A 20,648-nucleotide genomic window follows, 5' to 3' on the forward strand; every position below is an offset into this window, starting at 1 on the left:
TGATCCCCTATTCAGTGCTAACATTGGTGCCTCTTCTGATGTTAAACCTATTACTTCAAAATCATTCTTAACCGAATCCAGGTACCTTCTCCTTGGTCTGCCCCGACTCCTCCCACCCTCTACTGCTGAACCCATGAGTCTCTTGGGTAAGCTTGCTTCTCCCATGCGTGTAACATGACCCCACCATCTAAGCCTGTTCGCCCTGACTGCTACATCTATAGAGTTCATTCCCAGTTTTTCTTTGATTTCCTCATTGTGGACACCCTCCTGCCATTGTTCCCATCTACTAGTACCTGCAATCATCCTAGCTACTTTCATATCCGTAACCTCAACCTTATTGATAAGGTAACCTGAATCCATCCAGCTTTCGCTCCCATACAACAAAGTTGGTCGAAAGATTGAACGGTGCACAGATAACTTAGTCTTGGTACTGACTTCCTTCTTGCAGAAGAGAGTAGATCGTAGCTGAGCGCTCACTGCATTAGCCTTGCTACACCTCGCTTCCAGTTCTTTCACTATGTTGCCATCCTGTGAGAATATGCATCCTAAGTACTTGAAACCGTCCACCTGTTCTAACTTTGTTCCTCCTATTTGGCACTCAATCCGTTTATATTTCTTTCCCACTGACATTACTTTCGTTTTGGAGATGTTAATCTTCATACCATAGTCCTTAAATTTCTGATCTAGCTCTGAAATATTACTCTGCAAACTTTCAATCGAATCTGCCATCACAACTAAGTCATCCGCATATGCAAGACTGCTTATTTTGTGTTCACATATCTTAATCTCACCCAGCCAGTCTATTGTTTTCAACATATGATCCATAAATAATATGAACAACAGTGGAGACAGGTTGCAGCCTTGTCTTACCCCTGAAACTACTCTGAACCATGAACTCAATTTACCGTCAACTCTAAGTGCTGCCTGACTATCCATGTAAAGACCTTTAATTGCTTGCAAAAGTTTGCCTCCTATTCCATAATCTCGTAGAACAGACAATAACTTCCTCCTAGGAACCCGGTCATATGCCTTTTCTAGATCTATAAAGCATAGATACAATTCCCTGTTCCACTCATAACACTTCTCCATTATTTGTCGTAAGCTAAAGATCTGGTCCTGACAACCTCTAAGAGGCCTAAACCCACACTGATTTTCATCCAATTGCTCCTCAACTAATACTCGCACTTTCCTTTCAACAATACCTGAGAAGATTTTACCGACAACGCTGATTAAAGAGATATCTCTGTCGTTGTTACAATTTTTTCTGTTTCCATGTTTAAAGATTGGTGTGATTACTGCTTTTGTCCAGTCTGATGGAACCTGTCCCGACTCCCAGGCCATTTCAATTATCCTGTGTAGCCATTTAAGACCTGACATTCCACTGTACTTGATGAGTTCCGACTTAATTTCATCCACCCCAGCCACTTTATTGCACTGCAAATTATTGACCATTTTCTCCACTTCCTCAAACGTGATCCTATTTCCATCATCATTCCTATCCCATTCTACCTCGAAATCTGAAACATTACTGATCGTATTTTCACCTACATTGAGCAACTCTTCAAAATATTCCCTCCATCTGCCCAAGGCATCCACAGGATTCACCAGCAGTTTTCCTGACCTGTCCAAAATACTTGTCATTTCCTTCTTACCTCCCTTTCGAAGACTGCTAATTACACTCCAGAATGGTTTTCCAGCAGCTTGACCCAATGTCTCCAACCTGTTTCCAAAGTCTCCCCAAGATTTCTTCTTGGATGCTGCAATTATCTGTTTGGCTTTGTTTCTTTCTTCAACATAACTTTCTCTGTCTACCTGAGTTCTAGTATGTAGCCATTTTTTATACGCCTTCTTTTTCCTTTTACAGGCTGCCTTGACTGTGTCATTCCACTAAGCTGTTTGCTTCCTCCTACTTTTACACACTACTGTTCCAAGACATTCTTTAGCCACTTCTAGTACTGTGTCCCTGTACCTTGTCCATTCCTTTTCCAATGACTGTAATTGACTACATTCAACTAACTTGTACCTTTCTGAGATCGCTGTTATGTACTTGTGCCTGATTTCCTTATCATGAAGTTTCTCCACTCTTATCCTCCTACATATGGACCTGACCTCCTGCACTTTCGGTCTCGCAATCCCAATTTCAATGCAGATTAAATAATGGTCAGTGTCATCAAAGAATCCCCTGAATACACGTGTGTCCCTCACAGCCTTCCTGAATTCCTGATTTGTTATTATATAGTCAATGACAGATCTGGTTCCCCTGCTTTCCCAAGTATACCGGTGAATGTTCTTATGTTTAAAAAAGGAGTTTGTGATTACTAAGCCCATACTGGCACAGAAATCCAAGAGTTGCTGCCCGTTCCTGTTGGTCTCCATATCCTCTCCAAATTTACCCATAACCTTTTCATACCCTTCTGTTCGATTTCCAATCCTGGCGTTAAAATCACCCATGAGCAGAACACTGTCCTTGTCCTTTACTCTAACAACTACATCACTGAGTGCCTCATAAAAACTATCCATCTTATCATGATCAGTCCCTTCACAATGCAAAGATACTGACACAATCCTAATTTTCTTGCTAGACACTGTCAAATCTATCCACATCAGTCGTTCGTTTACATACCTTATTGCAACTACGCTGGGTTCCATTTCTTTCCTTATGTAAAGCCCTACATCCCATTGTGCTATTCCTGCTTTGACTCCTGACAAGTAGACCTTGTATTCTCCCAGTTCTTCTTCTTTCTCACCCCTTACCCGAATGTCACCAACAGCTAAAACGTCCAGCCCCATCTTACTTGCAGCCTCTGCCAGCTCTACCTTCTTCCAAGAGTAGCCCCCATTGATATTAATAGCTCCCCATCTCATTACCATTTGTTTGCCAAGTCGTATCTTAGGAGTCCCTGGTTTGTCAGTTAGAGGTGGGACTCCGTCACCTCCAAAGGTCCGAGGCATTTTGCTCTGATTGTTGCCAGCATCATATTTAAAGTACCAGGGAAGCAGGTTGCTAGCCTTACTTGCCCCGAGTCCCATTGGGTTTTACCCCTAACGGTTGGGGGACTAACCGGTGGATTTGGTAGTCTTTGCCGTATGAGCACAAAGGTGACCACGACTCAGAATATGTCCGAGATGCCCAGCCTTATTCCAAAGTAACTGGTATCCCGACTGTCGGGACCACTTACTTGGCCACTCATACGTTGCCCGTGGTTCATGAACTAGGACATGACTACAGGAACCCACACCATGAACCACCCACACCATGAATTTAACTGATGAAAGGATAAAATACAAAAATGCAGCAAATGAAGCAGGCAAAAAGGAATATAAACGTCTCAAAAATGAGATCGACTGGAAGTGCAAAATGGCTGACCCTACGAATTATCTCAGAAGGCAAACCTACGTTTCTAGCATTTGTAGACTTAGAGAAAGCATTTGACATTGTTGACTGGAATACTCTCTTTCAAATTCTGAAGGTGGTAGGTGTCAAATACAGGGAGAAAAAGGCTATTTACAATTCGTACAGAAACCAGATGGCACTTATAAGAATCGAGGGACATGAAAGAGAAGCAGTGGTTGAGGAGGGAGTGACACAACGTTGCAGCCTATCCCCAATGTTATTCAATCTGTATACTGAGCAAGCAGTAAAGGAAATAAAAGAAAAATTTGGAGTAGGAATTATAATCCATGGAGAAGAAATAAGACCTTTGAGGTTCACCGATGACATTGTAATTCTGTCAGAGACAGCAAAGGACTTGGAAGAGCAGTTGAACGGAATGGACAGTGTCTTGAAAGGTGGATATAAGATGAACATCAACAAAAGCAAATCGAGTATAATGGAAAGTAGTATAATTAAATCAGGTGATACTAAGGGAATCAGATTAGGAAATGAGACACTTAAAGTAGTAGATGAGTTTTGCTATTTGGGGAGGAAAATAACTGATGATGGCTGAAGTAGAAAGGATATAAAATGTAGACTGTGAATGGCAAGAAAAGCGTTTCTGAAGAAGAGAAATTTGTTAACATCGAGTATAGATTTAAGTTTCAGGAAGTCTTTTCTAAAAGTATTTGTGTGTAGTCACGTATGGAAGTGAAACATGGACGATAAATAGTTTAGACAAGAAGAGAATAGATGCTTTCGAAATGTGGTGTTACAGAAGAATGCTGAAGATTAGATGGGTAGATCACATAAATAATGAGGATGTACTGAACAGACTTGGGGAGAAGAGGAATTTGTGGCACAATTTGACTAGAAAAAGGGGTCGGTTGGTGACACATGTTCTGAAGCATCAAGAGCTCACCAATTTAGTACTGGAAGGCAGCGTGGAGGGTAAAAATCGTAAAGTGAGGCCAAGAGATGAATACACTAAGCGAAGGATGTAGGTTGCAGTAGGTACTTGAAGATGAAGAATCTTGCACAGGATAGAGTAGCATGGAGAGCTGCATCAAACCAGTCTCTGGACTGAAGACCACAACAACAACAATGTTGGATAAGCAATACCATGTGACCTCATCTGTAGGTTGTGAGCAGTACTGTTGGAACGTGAGTAAAGCTCTTTGAGTATACGCAGTGCCGATTCTAGAAGTCATTCAAGGGGTGGGGGGGGGGGGCTAATGGGGTGTGGGGGAGGGGGTTTGGGGTCCTCCACTGACAAGTTGGTAAAATTTGGTGGTGTCTGAAGTAGTTTTTGGTAACTGTTTGAAGTTCAGGATAAAGAAAACTTATTTTAACATGGGAGATTTTATAAATTACATAAACCATAAAAACGTCAACTTACAAAATATAAGTTTTCATTAATTTTCTGGATACAGAAGATGACGTCTATGTAAAAACTTGAACCTGAACATGAATATAAAAACATTCTGTAAAAAAATTCAGTGGATATTTTCGTCTTCTGCCCAATTTGGCATGCTCATTCGTTTCTGTTTCTTTTTACTAAATATGTTAATGATAGTTTCAATGTCCACACATCCTTCTTTATGGATATCTGCAAGAGCCAATACATTTATTCTCACCTCCCCCTTTTTGTAACGCAAATAAGCCACGATTCGTCTCAAAGTGGAGAAGCTTCGTTCAGGAGTGGCTTGATGACAGTAACAGTCCCAAACAATTTAAGTAAAACTTATACTTTCGGAAATAACTGCTTGTCACAGTTCTTTAAGGCTCAGTTACTGTTTCTGGTCTTTTACTTTAATCAATACAGTTTTTCTTTCATAGTTCCAGTTCTCCTTTCCTTAATATACATCCAATGTACATTAATAGATAATAAGACTCCCATTTTAAGTTAGATGATATTTCCAGAATGAGATTTTCGCTCTGCAGCGGAGTATGCGCTGATATGAAACTTCCTGGCAGATTGAAACTGTGTGCCGGACCGAGACTCGAACTCGGGACCTTTGCCTTACGCGGGCAAGTGCTCTACCAACTGAGCTACCCAAGCAAGACTCACGCCCCGTCCATTATTTATTCGTTTTTCATAGTAAGCTATTTGCCACTCTTATTCTTGTGTTAAAATGTATTTGAGATACATTGCAACCTATATTGCTACATAGTTATAAAAGAAAGATTGAATCAGTTGAAGTAATATATTCGCTGATTTCTGAAATTATTTTATCCAGTGTAATATTGGGAGGGTGGGGGCTATAGCCCCCACAGCCCTCCTCCCTTGCCACCACCCCTGAGTACATGTACAAGTATTGCCGCTGTATGTTGTTGGAAGATTATTAATATTTCGCGTGTGAGTAATACACTTCAGAACTGCTTAGATGGTTGTGAATGAAAGATTGCTGCCATTATTAACAAGGATTTGAAATAATCATTTGTTTAAGGACTAGCAGAAAACGTGGCATTTGATGCCATTTTTCGTGATTCCCAACTGTCCGTTTCACTTACCTGTTAGAAACATTAAACTGTGTGAGGCCTGGTCATTATCTACAGGAAATCAGTAACATAAATGAAAATAGGAAGAATTATCGGTGTGAAACTATAAAGCAACTGTTTCTTTTTTCATTTAGTTGGACATCGAATTCTAAAACTTAAGTTTTCAGAGTACACCATTGTCATCTGGTTTACCCCCTCTCCCCGGTTCTTATCTTCTTAAGGACCCTGTTCCTGTCTATTATGCACTCTCCAGGTATATAAAACTGACCACTTTTTCCACGGACACTTCTTGTTTTTTGTAGTCCCATTGAAACGTCCCCTTTGAAAAATTAAGAATGACTGTGCTGGTAAACTTCTGCGTTATTTGATTTTCAATCATCTGAGCAAAACTCAACGTACTCAGACAGTTTTCTCTTTACTTATTCTGATCGTCACTAAACTGACACACAATATTTTTAGCGCAACGCAATCTGACTTTCCATAATCCCTACAAAAGAATGGCCCTGACTAACAATAACCTATACCTTTCATGAATCACTTGCCTCATAAAAATCTTCGTTAGTCGAACTACTGTAATACAGTGAGCGCTAATACTGCCAGCTAAATAAAAGATTCTAACAACTGAAGGCACTAACTACTGATAGGCATAGTTAGCAAATGAAAGATTTTGATAGAGAACAAACGATGTATTTACCATAATAGTGTTCAAAAGTCATGACATCCAGTCTTACAAATTTCCTTTTTCTGACGGACACACGTCCAGTTCGTCCGCTCTCAAAACTCTGGCATCTATCCCCACATCCACCACTGATGGCGGCTCACCTGCAACTGCACAACGCTACGCGCTGTTCCCATCCAACTGTCCAACACTACACAAGCGAATATTCCACCAATGAGTCCAACCAGCCACAGACTGCACACAGCGCAGTCAGCGATTTTCATACAGAGCACTACGTGGCGTTACCAACATAAAAACCTAAACAGCCCACTTTCAACATATGTTAGATAAGTATCACCTTTGAAAGTTCCTGGCTGATTAAAACTGTGTGCCCGACCGAGACTCGAACTCGGGACCTTTACTGGCAGAAGTAAAGCTGTGAGTACCGGGCGTGAGTCGTGCTTCTGTAGCTCAGTTGGTAGAGCACTTGCCCGCGAAAGGCAAAGGTCCCGAGTTCGAGTCTCGGTCGGGCACACAGTTTTAATCTGCCAGGAAGTTTCATATCAGCGCACACTCCTCTGCAGAGTGAAAATCTCATTCTGGAAACATCCCCCAGGCTGTGGCTAAGCCATGTCTCCGCAATATCCTTTCTTTCAGGAGTGCTAGTTCTGCAAGGTTCGCAGGAGAGCGTCTGTAAAGTTTGGAATGCAGGAGACGAGGTACTGGCAGAAGTAAAGCTGTGAGTACCGGGCGTGAGTCGTGCTTCGGTAGCTCAGATGGTAGAGCACTTGCCCGCGAAAGGCAAAGGTCCCGAGGTCGAGTCTCGGTCGGGCACACAGTTTTAATCTGCCAGGAAGTTTCATATCAGCGCACACTCCGCTGCAGAGTGAAAATCTCATTCTGGAAGTATCACCTTTTCTTTGAAAACCGACCACTACTGCTCATTGGTTCTGACACTGAACTCAGATACTAGGTGAGAGAGTTATTTTGGTGTAAGTTGCTTGTATTGTCCCTAAACTGCTTAAGGAAAGTGCCACAATAGCTCCTTTGAAAATGATATTGCCAGCTCCCTTTCCCTTACCTGTCGAATCCGACATTGTCTTCCGTCAGTAATGATCTCTCTGTTGGCGCAACATTACACTCTGACCTTCGTCCCCTATTTTTCATTTAAATTGAGGAATTACTTTCTCGATGGCACTGCACTTGAACAGTTTTTCTCTGCTGAAACGAAGGAGCACTTGGAGAGCGCTGACAAGCTTAGCGGTAATACAAGATGTAGCAAAGACGTGAACGGAAACTGGAGCAACCGGATCAGTCTTCACAGGGAGATGTGTTTCCTCCGCACCGTGACGGTTATAATGCAATATGCATGAGAGAGCCAGCCGTTTGTCGCCGCCTATTTAGCTTCTCTCAGGAACGAGTTTATGAAGTTCCCTTTCAAGTCTAATTTATGTCACGACGCGGGAGTTTACAGCATAAAAGCGACGCCACTCGACCTCAATAAATTCTCATCACGAAGATTTAATATTCGTCTCGCCTTTACGGCGCCTCAGAAGACTGCTGCGATAGTAGTTTCCGGCTTAATGCCCTGTGCGAGCACCTCGTTCGGCGTCTTACGTTAGTCCGACGCAGACTGCGGCACACTTACAGACTCTGGATTTTAACCATATTGTCGGCCCCACTCACGTCTTCACGCTGATCTCCAGATTGGAGTTAACGGATGTGATAGCCACCTCAGGAATCGAGATGTGATCGAAGCGAAGCGACGGATTCTGTGCATCACCGGGCTGAAAAAAACTTCTGGAAGGCGAGCGACTTTAGATTCGTTAGACGAAATGTAGTGATCATGAGCACTGTTATCAACGTTCTTAACAAAATATTTTTCAGCGTAGGGGAGTGTTCTGTACCACGTAACGTTACTTAGACTTTTGCCTCTAGCCAGTCCTGCAACATAAGTTTAATGTACTTTCTTATTCCATTTTTAAATAATGGCATTCATTTGTTACGTGCTGCAGTCTTTTTCGGAAATTAAAATAAAAATACTCCGTAAAATTAACGTTTTTCCGAATGTGAAAGCATGTTCTAAGGTACAACATATTCATATACTTAGGAACAAATATTCTACTGAAATTTAAAAGTGTTGTAATAGACAAAATCTTGTCAATACTGTGTTTAATCGTCCATCTTGTAACGTTCGTTTATAATAATTAACTGGAATACTTAAGTGAGTGCCTGCGCACATAACAAATAAATTAAATTGTCTTAGCAACGGTCGAACGCGATATATTCTGGTCTCTAAAAAAAATGGCTCTGAGCACTATGGGACTCAACTGCTGAGGTCATTAGTCCCCTAGAACTTAGAACTAGTTAAACCTAACTAACCTAAGGACATCACAAACATCCATGCCCGAGGCAGGATTCGAACCTGCGACCGTAGCGGTCTTGCGGTTTCAGACTGCAGCGCCTTTAACCGCACGGCCACTTCGGCCGGCTTCTGGTCTCTCACAAAAAATATAAATATGCTAGCTACAGGCTCACCGGGGTGCAGTGCTGGCTGTAACACTTTGAAACGCACATGAAATTGTTTTGGCTGATAAATGAAAACATTAATGAAAAATCCAACTTCTTTGAAAAACTATGAGCTGGACAGGGAGCCGGTACTGATTATGGTGAATTACTGACACTGAGTTTTTTTTTTAGCAAAAGCTATATTGCAAGTTAAGTTTGTCTTTTCAAAAACATCTACAACTGAAGTTACATTGTTTAGAACAATATACTGTATTTACTAACTGATCCACAAACAATAATATTTATACAGCGAGTATAAGTACACTAATCCAACATAAATGCAAATCATCAAATTACTTATAGTTCCGTCAACAAATCTTTGAATAAAGTGAAATCTCTAACTAGCCTTTTTATCAAATAAGTTTACGTACATTCTGGGGTTACTCAAAAATTACAAGTTATCAGCCAACTCATCTGTACTAACGCGCTGGCCAAACAAACACCATAATTATTTAACATCTTTATCTCGCTTGCATGAAGACATCTGCTTCGATGTTCAACAATGCTGGCATACCTACATTAAACTAACACTTGGTGGCTTCACACAGCACACCACAAACGCTGCCTACTCCATCGTCTTTCCCTCTCTGTCAGCTACCTACAACTGTGTGCCCAGCGCTCTCTTACTCCCACACTACAATCCCAGACCGGAAGCAGTATCTTTGGCTCTGCGGTCGTACACAGTCAGCGATCCTCATTATAAAGCCTGTCAGAGACATACATCGTTTGTAATATACTAGTTTCATTTTAATTTACATTAATATTAATGTTGTATTTGAGTGCCACATCCAAGTGTGCCCCAGTAGATTCCTTTCAATCTGTTACATTATTACTCAACTACACACAACTAATCAGTGATCAAAACGAAATTAAGCAGACGCATTATCAAAAATTAATTGCGAGTTAAATACTTTTCCAGTAGGAGCTACTCCGAATTAGCACAAATTTCTATTTTCAAAACAGGTAGCATCGTTAAGATATTAAAAAGACTCAGTTCATTTGCAAGAATGACATTTTCCATGGTAAAAGATCTACTGTTTCAAAGTACAAGGCGGTGCACGACCGATGAAATATGGCTGAACTGTGCACACATTAGGTAAATAGTTCTAAAAATATACGTAATTAAATAGTTCTGAAATATACATAATTTTACTTACCATGAAATTCTGGTCTGAGGAATTAAAAACATATTCCAAGTAGCTTTAATATATTATACAGCATTGAAGGGTGTACAAAGCGAAATATTTACAAATGCTGCACTGTCGAAAATTGCGGAAACTGTTTGCAGCGGTCTCCAGTGCGCAATCCTTCGTGTGATTCTAAAATCAGTCGCTAGACTGTAGCACCGACTAAAAAACATGGTTATATGTAAACTGAAGATGGAGGCGAGAGAAAGGGAAAGGACTATTGATGTCAGCTTCGTCGTGACATTACGTGGACTCAGCGGCGGCGAGTGAAAATGTGTGCCAGCCTGGGATTCGATTTCGGGATCTGCTGCTTAGCAGGCAGTTGGGTTAACCACTTCGCCACCTGGACACAGTGTTTACTGCAACTGCGCGGACTATCTCGGCATACCTCCGGGGCTATCCACATTTCCATCCAGCGCCACCTTCTCTCAGTCCCTGTCCTCCATGTTCGTTACTTTAAGATTCTGGCAGGAGGTCAGACGTGGTTCTGCATCCACACAGTAGAAAGTGGATTCGTTGCCCATATAGGCGAGCCATTTATATGAATGCTACCCCTCTCCTCACTCAATCCTTATCAACATTAGCGTCTAACTAAACTTCAGACTGAAAAATAGATTTTTAAAATGACGAAGGATAAATGATATTTAGTGTTTGTAGATATTTTAATAAACCCATAATCAAGTGATTCAATCCGACAAGTGGAACTGTTTGTATCTAATAACATTTTTTAGAGAATGACGAAGCACTTCTCAGTGGATCGCGAGTTCTACCTACAACTTCTTCTCAGAAAAGAGAACTAACTGTCCACCTTGAGCAAAACGTGCCTCGACTGCACCACTACTCTCCGTAGTGGCACATGCTACACTCACATCCTGCACCCCCTTTAAAATCAAGCAAATTAAAATGTGTGCACTACATTCAGGTCTGCTGTTTGTAAATCACTTGATCGCCGGACTTCTTACTTGGCAGAAATTGGAAGATTTCAGGCTGCCAGTGTCAGTGCCACTAATACTAATAATAATTAATAACAATAATACAAACTGTGTAGGCCCTAATGCAGTGTAATAGCCTCTACATACTTACTGTTGTGTTGTGCAGTAGGTTAATTCATGTATTGTTGTGAAGTTCATAATTAAGCAATTTCTGGTGTTTTGCGGGAACTACCCGCAATGCAGAATGCATTTTCCTGATGTATTTAAGCATACGTGATCTAGCTTTTATGTCTGAGTTTTTCTGTTGTCGATGAATAGTAGAATTTATAAAGTGTGTGTGTAGTTGGTGGACTATGCGAAAAAGATTTTAACACTTTCGTTTCACAAGCTGTAATTTCACCACATAGTGTCTCCCGTTAATAATAGTGTTTGAATAAAAATGTGCAATTATTGCTGAATAATTTAATCAGTGTAACAGACTTACGAAATAGTGATAGGAGTAATGAACTTTAAAAAATAATTTAGTTTCGTTACCGAAACATAAATGAACCCTGTTGCTTTTACCCCTAGGGTAGGGATGCCATATATAGCTGGGACCTTGTCGGGACACTCTGAGATGGGGGTGCAGAAATGAAGTAAAAAAATTTATTTAATGTAATTCACGACCTGTATACCGTCAATAAATACTTCAAGCATTACTATCTTGCGGTCGTTGTTCGAATGACTGTTTAGAAAGAATTGTCTTAGCAGATCGCTATTCAAATGGGAACTACCCGACTCTTCCGCGTGGAGCTGCTTAAATGATTCCAGCCCCGTACTACTGGAGAAATCTCGTATTTTTTCGACTGATAGTGCTCGATCTAGAAGATGCTTGCATCGTCGATACAGGATAAGCCACATGCAACACCATCTGTGAGATGACCTTGTCAACATAACGTTGTTGACATAAATAAAACTAACCTAGGCTGCATATACATGTTGTGCTAACAGATGGCATTACTTCGATACCTGAACCAAGCTCGTAGCAGTATTTAGCAAAATCGGGACAAAATTGGATCTTGTCAGGATGTTGGGACAAGAAGGTCCATAACAGTGATGGGCTGGCCGCTGTGGACGAGCGGTTCTCGGCGCTTCAGTTTGGAACCACGCGGCTGCTACGGTCGCAGGTTCGATTCGTGCCTCGGACATGGATATGTGTGATGTCTTTAGGTTAGTTAGGTTTAAGTAGTTCTAAGTTCTAGGGGAGTGATGACCTCAGATGCTAAGTCCCATAGTGCCGAGAGCCATTTGAACCATAACAGTGATGGTCCCGATATATAGGGACAGATGGCAACTGTAGGCCCGAACCAAGTATTCGAGTGGCCCACAGCTCTCAGCCATATATTTATTAGGTATCTAGCACCTAACAAACTAATCAAAAAACGTAAACTAATTCTAAAGTTCTCTTTATGGAGTAGTTTTCTTGCTCAGTAACAAACAAATATACTTACATAGACAGTAAGATTTTAAAATGTGCTTCCTTTTAATTGACGTTGGTGAATTCGACCGTGAGCTAATTAATATTGGCAGCTTAGCTCAGGGGCGGAGAGGCAGATAGATTTGTTGTTGTGGGGTGAAAAAGAAAACTGTGGTACATTTTATATAAACTGAAGGTGGGGGGAGGGGGGGGGGGGAGAAAGGAAAGGAATTACTGTCAGTTGTATCGGTACATGATGCGGAATCAACGGGAACGAGTGAAAATGTGTACCAGACTGTGACTCAAACCCGGGATCTCCTGCTTACGAGGCAGGTGCGTTAAGCACTGCGGCATTCGGGACGCAGTGTTATCGCAGCTGCGCGGGCTGTCTCGGCACGCCTCACGGATTACCCGTATTACCACAGAATACCACTTATCCGCAGTGCCTGTCCATTTCCTCCATGCTCGCTGCACTGAGATTCCCGCAAGAGGTCGGACATACTTGTGCATCTGCACTGAAGCACGTGGATCCGTAGATCCATAGTCAATTTAGGCGAATCAGTTACATATAAGCATGGTTCTGTTCTTTAGGACATGTCCGAAAGAACATGCACAACATTTTCATATACTTCTTACTTTTCCTAAACGACTGGGTAGCGATACTACAAATCTGACCAAAATACTTCCGTTTCGTTTGGAGGCATACGGACTATTGTGACTGATCACAGTTTCGAGGAAAAGGACTGTAGCTGACAACCGTCTGCTGCTCTGCTGTTTTGCATCGTGGTGCTCCAGAGAGTATGTTGTTGAAATGTGTGTGAAATCTTATGGGACTTAACTGCTAAGGTCATCAGTCCCTAAGCTTACACACTACTTAACCTAAATTATCCTAAGGACAAACACACATACCCATGCCCGCGGGAGGACTCGCACTTCCGCCGGGACCAGCCGCACAGTCTATGACTGCAACGCCCTAGACCGCTCGGCTGAATCCGCGCGGGAGAGAGTATGTTGAATATATCTGTGTATTCAGTAGAAGCGTCCACGTACAGTGAAGTCCGGTTTGTTTGATTGGCTGAGAGCTATTACATCATCAACTAGGTTTGTGCCTGTTTAGGTGTATCTTCAGTGGCGACTTATGACAGACGATTCAGATAGCGTTAGTACCATTCTGTGCATAAATACAACTTTCCTAACATAGACCTTTCCTATTAAAACCGACAGTGACGAACAAAAGAAAACTGCACTTCGTTATATATACAATTTTTGTTTAAAATTATGTATACGCAGAAACAGTACGTATGAGAGAAACAATTTGTCTCATGATTTACTTGCCGTACTATCGTAATTAAATCCGAGTGCCGGCCGGAGTGGCAGAGCGGTTCTAGGCGCTACAGTCTGGGACCGCGCGACCGCTACGGTCGCAGGTTCGAATCCTGCCTCGGGTATGGATGTGTGTGATGTCCTTAGGTTAGTTAGGTTTAAGTACTTCTAAGTTCTAGGGGACTGATGACCTCAGAAGTTAAGTCCCATAGCGCTCAGAGCCATTTGAACCATTTTTTAAATCCGAGTGCGAGAAACAAAACGAAACCACACATCTCCACAACACACCACTTTCTGTCTGGCAGTAAGTTTTGGCACTAAACGATTACATTGTTGTTTTAAAAAATATATAACCTACGTTCGTCCGAATTTTTATTACAGTATCATCTAAGAATTTGAAGCAAATAGCTCAAGAAATTTTCGAGACTTTTGCTAATAACGTTTCCCCTCCATTTACAAGTGCAGACACATCAATCATTCATTCACACTCCAACACAACAACTTCATCAGCCAATTACAAAGTGACAACTTTGGTGTCGCTGAGGGTTGCAGGAATCTGAAACACGAAGGAGTCCACACGAAGTGTTGCGAATGGTGCCAAGTTTCGACGATCAGTGATTGTGAACCGACGGACAACCTACCGCGTAGTTACTGTATCTGGTCTATTGTGGATCATAACATCCTAATTCACGTAGATTATCAACTAATAATAAGATCGGTACATACGCGACCTAGTGTGTCGCCCCAACAAGTCGGCGTTGGCTATTGAGCAAAGGAGCTTGACGACACATTTTGGTCTTTCTGCTTGCTGCATTCGTTGCTCGAAACAACTTTGTTTGCAGCGCCGTCCTGTGCGTTGTTACGTGAAGGATGCAGTTTAGTCCTTGAAAGAAAGAATCTGCCAGTCGGACAGGGATGCATTTTTATTTTGTTAGACTGACAATACTGTTTGAGCTATTGGCAGGAACGTCCCTCTGTACTTACATACAATTTCTGTGTCAGTCTTGTGGCGTGTCATTGTTGAGTTTGACGATCACACGAAAAATAATAGTTGTTTTCTCAGGTATCATGGTGTCTGTAGACCACACATTTTTAGTTGTAATATCGTAGCCTTCACAGGATGAAGAAAAATTCGCAACGCGATCCCTCGCATACTAGCAATACATAAATGTCTCTCACAAAATTTTATTCGGATCATATTTCCGGCAGTAAATGGACGATAAAGGTTAACAATCTGGCAACACAGTAATCACATGTCAGCAGACATCGCTGGCGTTATGCTATTGGGGCAGGGGATAGCGTTTTCGGTTAGTATGCAGGAGGTCAAGACATCGATACTGGGCCGAGGAGTATTTGTTTTTATTTGGTCAATGTAGTCTGCATGGTAAGGTATCTGGAGTCTTAACGATAATACAGCGATAACAGTGGTTTTACTACAAAACATTTGTACTTACATGCTAAGAACACGGATGTGGAAGTACAGATGTTCTCACTGGTCTGCTTTTAAAGAAGCCTTCTGCACGTCGTGGACGTGAACTGTTTCATCACGACTGCATGTATTACTAGATTCAAAACTTGTTTTCTGTGTACCTTCCCACAATATTTCCATCGAGTCCGCAGCTCGTGGTCGTGCGGTAGCGTTCTCGCTTCCCGCGCCCGGGTTCCCGGGTTCGATTCCCGGCGGGGTCAGGGATTTTCTCTGCCTCGTGATGACTGGGTGTTGTGTGATGTCCTTAGGTTAGTTAGGTTTAAGTAGTTCTAAATTCTAGGGGACTGATGACCATAGATGTTAAGTCCCATAGTGCTCAGAGCCATTTGAACCATTTGAATAGTTCCATCGATTAGTACGGACTATTATTGCTATTGCCACGTTCAGGACCATTACATTACGTTATGGCCTTACGTCCTCAGTAGGGCTAGCAATGTGCTGTGCAAATAATTTCCAAATATGTACTGTGTGTGTCGGATACATGTGGCTTAAGAAACGGTGTATACTACAGTATTATATGAGAGAATGAAATTGGTGAATAAACACAAATACGTCTCGACCCAGAATCGAACGTACGACCTGTTGCATGCTAACTCAAAACGCTATCCTCTGCAGCAACTGCACAGTGCTACTGTGGTCTCCTGACTGTTGTACACTACTGGCCATTAAAATTTCTACACCAAGAAGCAATGCAGATGATAAACGGGTATTCATTGGACAAGTATATTATACTAGAACTGACATGTGATTACATTTTCACGCAATTTGGGTGCATAGACACTGAGAAATCAATACGCAGAACAACCATCTCTGGCCGTAATAACGGCGTTGATACGCCTGGACATTGAGTCAAACAGAGCTTGGATGGTGTGTACAGGTACAGCTGCCCATGCAGCTTCAACACGATACCACAGTTCATTAAGAGTAGTGACTGGCGTATTGTGCCGAGCCAGTTGCTCGGCCACCATTGACCAGACGTTTTCAGTTGGTGAGAGATCTAGAGAATGTGCTGGCCAGGGCAGCAGTCGAATATTTTCTGAATCCAGAAAGGCCCGTACAGGACCTGCAACAACGGTCGTGGATTATCCTGCTGAAATGTTGGGTTTCGCAGGGATCGAATGACGGATAGAGCCTCGGGTCGTAACACATCTGAAATGTAACGTCCACTGTTCAAAGTGGCGTCAATGCGAACAAGAGGTGACCGAGACGTGTAACCAATGGCACCCCTTACCATCACGCAGGGTGATACGCCAGTATGGCGATGACGAATACACGCTTCCAATGTGCGTCCACCGCGATGTCGCCAAACACGGATGCGACCATCATGATGCTGTAAACAGAACCTGGATTCATCCGAAAAAATGACGTTTTGCCATTCGTGCACCCAGGTTCGTCGTCGAGTACACCATCGCAGGCGCTCCTGTCTGTGGTGCAGAGTCAAGGGTAACCGCAGCCACGGTCTCCGAGCTGATAGTCCATGCTGCTGCAAACGTCGTCAAACTGTTCGTGGAGAGGGTTGTTGTCTTGCAAACGTCCTCATCTGTTGACTGAGGGATCGAGACGTGGCTGCACGATCCGTTACAGCTACGCGGGTAAGATGTCTATCATCTCGACTGCTAGTGATACGAGGCCGTTTGGATCCAGCGCGGCGTTCCATATTACTCTCCTGAACCCACCGATTCCATATTCTGCTAACGGTCATTGGATCTCGACCAACGCGAGCAGCAATGTCGCGATACGATAAACCGCAATCGCGTTAGGCTGCAATCCGACCTTTATCAAGGTCGGAAACGTGATGGTACGCATTTCTCCTCCTTGCACGAGGAATCACAACAACGTTTCACCGGGCAACGCCAGTTAACTGCTGTTTGTGTATGAGAAATCGGTTGGAAACTTTCCTCATGTCAGCACGTTGTAGGTGTCGCCACCGGTGCCAACCTTGAGTGAATGCTCTGAAAAGCTAATCATTTGCACATCACAGCATCTTCTTCCCGTCGGTTAAATTTCGCGTCTGTAGCACGTCACCTCCGTGGTGTAGCAATTTTAATAGCCAGTAGTGTACTTACCGTACATGTGATTACAGTGTTGCTAGCCCAGTCTTCAACGTCCATTTATTGCCAGAAATATCAGCATGACAAAGTTTTGTGAGACACATTGTTGTATTGGTAGTATGTGAGGAATCGCGCTGCGAAGTCCGAGTGCGCGAATTTCTCCCCACGCTGCCTATACTGCCGGAGCCGGTGCGCCGACGATTCCTGCGGCGGCAGCGAGAGGCGCTACGTACATCGCCACCAGGGAGGAACCGCGAGGCCGCCCACCAGGGTTAAGGGCGACGGCCACCTGCGCATCTGTTTCCGAATACAATATTACTTCCACGTCAAGAGATGGTGGCCGAGCGTTACACCGAGTTGTTGAAAGTTGGCTCTGCCGGTAAACATTCAGTGTACTTGTAAGGGAAACTCCCCATCGCTTGCTCTTTTAGTGGTAAGATGGTCCAGTGGATTGAGCGTCAAGAACTGAACACAGATCAAGCATGAAGGCAGGAAGAACGTGTACTGTACAGTGAAAAATGAAGCAAAGACGAAACATAGGAGTGCATAGTTTCACGGCGATATGTACTAATAAAAGTTTCTCGGGCTTCCAGCCGCTTCAAGTGGTTTAAAATCCACGAGCTTTCGGCCGAGCACTCCTCGGCCATTGTCAAGTGGTGACTGTCTTCTGGTAGCTGCTGCCGTCCTTATATAGCCGCGCTGCCTTCCGTGACGTCACTGGTACCCCCTCTGGCGCCATATATGGTAATGTTTGCGCCGCGCCCGCTGAAACCTTCTGATGGCCGGTTCCCACGCTGTGCTTAGCTGGAGGCCGCCGTCTTAACTCAGCGTGTTGTCATAAATTATTATTTCGATCCCTTCTTTTATAATGCTATCCCAAAAACTGTTAGTCCGTGTGGTAATATATGTCTCGTCGAATGCAATACGATGACCGTTATTTAATGTATGCTCTGCTACCGCTGATTTCTCGGGTACCGTAGACAAAAACATTTCTCGTATTATACACGGCGCTGTTCAATGGTACGTACCGTCTGTCACATATAGGTCCACACCCACATGGTGTTTTATATACTTCTGGCGTTCTGAGTCCTCTTTCACAGACCTCAAGAGTTGTCGAATTTTTACCGTAGCCCTGAAGACCGAAACTACCTTATACCTCTTTAGGAGCCGACTTATCTTTCCTGTATTTGAGCCACAGAACGACAAGAACGCTAACTTCTTCGCGTCCTCCCCGGAGTCTTTCTGTTTACGTATTTTTGGCAAGATAGCTTGTGAAATCTGGCGGTTGCTGACATAATAAGTGGCGTGGAACAAGCAGTTCACAAGATGCCCAGTGAAACTGTAGAAAAAATTCGCCGAGAAACGAGCCGCATTCTTTCTAAATCCAAGTCGCCGACATCGAACACGACAAGAGCTGAGCGTAATGGTCTTCGTGAACTCCGCAACGATCTACACGTCGTAGGGCAATGCAGCCGTCATTATGGAACGAGCCAACTACAGCGCGAAGATTCGGTTGATGCTGGAGGAGAAGACATATCAAAAACTGTCAAAGGATCCAACTTCGAGAATAATGAGGAAGACGTCGGAGCTTCTCAAGAGGTCCTCGCTGGAAGAGAGTGTCATCAAAAATCTCCTCCGTTGAGCACTTTGACCACCTGCTTTGTACGGCCTTTCAAAGGTTCACACGAAGATCACTCCTCTACGCCCCATCGTGAGCACCATTGCATCGCCGACTTACAGCCTCGCGAAACATCTGACCAACCTCCTTACCCAGCACGTCGGTCACTGTGTGCACCACATCAAGAATACAGCCGACTTCATCAGTCGAATTAAATTCCTGCGTCTTGGAGAAGGGGCTGTTATGGGCAGCTTTGATGTATGACATTGTTCACGTGCGTTCCCATTAAAGACTCCATAGATCAGGTATACATGCCGACGTCGCAAGCTGAAGATGAACAGATAGAGAAAGTGTATGAGGATATTGAAAGGGTAATGCAGTATGTAAAGGGGGACGAAAATCTAATAGTCATGGGCGACTGGAATGCAATTGTAGGGGAAGGAGTGGCTCTGAGCACTATGGGACTTAACTGCTACGGTCATCAGTCCCCTAGAACTTAGAACTACTTAAACCTAACTAACCTAACGACAGCACACAACTCCCAGCCATCACGAGGCAGAGAAAATCCCTGACCCCGCCGGGAATCGAACCCGGGAACCCGGACGTGGGAAGCGAGAACGCTACCGCACGACCACGAGATGCGGGCAGGGAAGGAGTAGAAGAAAAGGTTACAGGAGAATATGGGCTTGGGACAAGGAATGAAAGAGGAGAAAGACTAATTGAGTTTTGTAACAAGTTTCAGCTACTAATAGCGAATACCCTGTTCAAGAATCACAAGAGGAGAAGGTATACTTGGAAAAGATACGAGAAGATTTCGATTAGATTACATCATGGTCAGACAGAGATTCCGAAATCAGATACTGGATTGTAAGGCGTCCCCAGGAGCAGATATAGACTCAGATCACAATATAGTAGCGATGAAGAGTAGGTTGAAGTTCAAGACATTAGTCAGGAAGAATCAATACTCAAAGAAGTGGGATACGGAAGTACTAAGGAATGACGAGATACGTTTGAATTTCTCTAACGCTATAGATACAGCAATAAGGAATAGCGCAGTAGGCAGTACAGTTGAAGAGGAATGGACATCTTTAAAAAGGGCCATCACAGAAGTTGGGAAGGAAAACATAGCTACAAAGAAGGTAGCTGCGAAGAAACCATGGGTAACAGAAGAAATACTTCAGTTGATTGATGAAAGGAGGAAGTACAAACATGTTCCGGGAAAATCAGGAATACAGAAATACAAGTCGCTGAGGAATGAAATAAATAGGAAGTGCAGGGAAGCTAAGACGAAATGGCTGCAGGAAAAATGTGAAGACATCGAAAAAGATATGATTGTCGAAAGGACAGACTCAGCATACAGGAAAGTCAAAACAACCTTTGGTGACATTAAAAGCAACTGTGGTAACATTAAGAGTGCAACGGGAATTCCACTGTTAAATGCAGAGGAGAGAGCAGATGGGTGGAAAGAATACATTGAAAGCCTCTATGAGG

At 43.1% G+C, this 20,648-nt stretch overlaps 1 non-coding gene across 1 annotated transcript; it reads right to left on the bottom strand.

The window, feature by feature from the left end:
- Positions 1 to 5,361: 5,361 nt before the first annotated feature.
- On the bottom strand, positions 5,362 to 5,436 carry Trnat-cgu. The gene has a single exon. It is a non-coding gene; the product is annotated as a tRNA-Thr (tRNA).
- Between the last annotated feature and the right edge of the window lie 15,212 nt (positions 5,437 to 20,648).

This window comes from Schistocerca piceifrons, chromosome 3, assembly GCF_021461385.2.
Source record: "Schistocerca piceifrons isolate TAMUIC-IGC-003096 chromosome 3, iqSchPice1.1, whole genome shotgun sequence".
In the NCBI taxonomy this organism is placed as follows: Eukaryota; Metazoa; Arthropoda; class Insecta; order Orthoptera; family Acrididae; genus Schistocerca; species Schistocerca piceifrons.